The sequence below is a fragment of the Penaeus monodon genome, chromosome 3 (assembly GCF_015228065.2).
Source record: "Penaeus monodon isolate SGIC_2016 chromosome 3, NSTDA_Pmon_1, whole genome shotgun sequence".
Classification (NCBI taxonomy): Eukaryota; Metazoa; Arthropoda; class Malacostraca; order Decapoda; family Penaeidae; genus Penaeus; species Penaeus monodon.
In genome coordinates, this window is record NC_051388.1 from 48,064,934 (window position 1) to 48,067,433 (window position 2,500).

A 2,500-nucleotide genomic window follows, 5' to 3' on the forward strand; every position below is an offset into this window, starting at 1 on the left:
AAAAAGTGTTGTGGGAGATGACATCACGAAATGAGAATTGAATATATCTGAAATACCCATGGTATGTAGAATTATGTTATATTTCGTTTTTCTAAAAGGCATAAACTAACGGTTCATTCATATTCGTAGATATAGACATCCATTACACACACACACACACACACACACACACACACACACACACACACACACATATATATATATATATATATATATATATATATATATATATATATATATATATATATATATATATAATTTTAAGTATCAGTTTGATTTTGATCTTGTTTCATCGGATCCAAAGTCCTTTGAACTCATTTTAAGACCTTTTTAAAAAGGCTGAATTTTTCCTGACGCGTTTTCATCTTGACATTGCAGAGGCTACGGCCACGCCTTCCCTTTTGTCTTGAGCAGTATGAAGAACTTAATTAAGAGGCTAATAAGATTCCGTCTACGATTGGTTAGCTTTCTCGTGATGCAAACCTCTAAAGCGCTAAAGCACAGTCAGGCTGAGATAAAGCCTTTTTTGCATGGGCATTACTTCCCTTCCATTACTTAATCTTTACTTTCTTTCTTCCTCCTTTCATCTCTTCTCTCCATTTTTTCTCTCTCCCTTTCTCTTTCTTTCTATTCTACCACTTTTCATCTCTACACCTTCTTTACTGAAGAAATAAAATGAAAGTAGAAACCATTTCGAAGTTCAAAGGACAAATGGAGGGAAGAAATACGTGTTTCTTTATAGCGAAGGATACGAAAAAGGTGAGTTATTGTTGTCGAGACGTGTGCGCGTGACTTAGCAACAAAAATGTTTTCACTGCCCCTGTATAAAGGCAGTCCAAGGTAAACGGAAAGAAAAGAAAGAAAAAAACAGAAAAGAAAAGAAAAGAAGAGAGAGTAAGAGAGAGAGAGAGAGAGAGAGAGAGAGAGAGAGAGAGAGAGAGAGAGAGAGAGAGAGAGAGAGAGAGAGAGAGAGAGAGAGAGAGAGGAGAGAGAAAACAGTATTGCAAGTTGTACTTTCACCTATTCAGATAACTACTCGAATCTACTTTAGTCTGAGGAAAATAACACCAGAGTAGCGTTTCTTTGGTGTTCTTCAAGGATTATAAACTAATGTCATAATAAGTAAATTAATATTATATCATTACGGCGATCATTAGAAACTAATTATATTTTCATAATAATATCATTATGCTAATTTCAGCTTCTCTTAGCATACAGGTGCATCGTCCACAGTCACGTTAGACACGCGGGGGTAGATACCTAATGGAGGACACGCTGTAGCGCTGATCACCTTCCCATGACGTAATGATTCTTCGGTAATTCGGGCGGCTGCCGGACATCCTCACTCCTTATCACCGTTCCCCCTTACTTTTATTTCCCTACTTTTCTTCTCTCATGCGATTCCTTCTGAATTCACTCTGTGATGAATACTTTTTCTTTTTTTATGTTTGAGAAAGACCCATAGTGTGTCCATTGGTTTTTGCTAATTCTTATATACAAACGAGCCAACAGATACTAAATTAAGTTAAAGCTATTAGAGTAAGAACGAATATAAACATGCACAGGTGTAATGATATGCAAAATGTGTGTAGGTGTGCATTCGCATACATCGCAGACGCACAGTACATAATCCACACGAGATAACAATGCGAAGAACAAAGAAAGAACACACACACACACACACACACACACACACACACACACACACACACACACACACACACACACACAACTCTGTCTGGCAAACGAGTGCAAGTAGAAACGTACTCGTCGATCACACAAGAGCACACAGGCGCTCGCAAGGTCACAGGACCAACGCCCGGCAAACGGCCACTAATCATCACTTCCGGTCTGTCTGGTCGGAACTACCACATACCAGGCGTGCCCTCGGAGAGAAGGGGTGTCGGCGAGTGCTGGGAAGTCGGTAGTATAGTCAGGGTTGGGGTGTGGACGGTCTGTTCAACTTTCATTGTAGTCGCAGTCGATTGGATGTACATTAACGTGTAGTTAATACTATTCGATATAGAATGTAAAACAAATATTTCTTCTTGTAGGCTACGTGGACTGCATGATATCTAGTTTTAGGTAAAGGAGATTTTGAGTGTTATTGAGTACAGTGGAAACAAAAGTATTTCATTGATCGTATTTTTTTCAGTCTTTCCAATTTCATCCTTGTATTCTTGAATTTAAATAGATAAAACTCACATCAACAAGTGTAAAGTTTGATTACGTAGTGTGAACTTAGGTAATCCATTTAGTGAAAGTGAAAATTTTGACTAAATCACCGAATATGTAGATAATCAAAAGGACAAGGAAACTAAACACCCCGATCTTCGGAGTACCCTCAGAGAAGCGGAAAATTGAAAGAACAGAAATAATGCCGAAATTGACACTTCAGGGCCTGAAGCATGTCAGGGATGATCATTTTTAGGGTAATCTGCAGTTATCGCCGGCGGAGCAGCTGCAAAGTCATCGGGCAAGGGATCCTAACGGAGGTCTC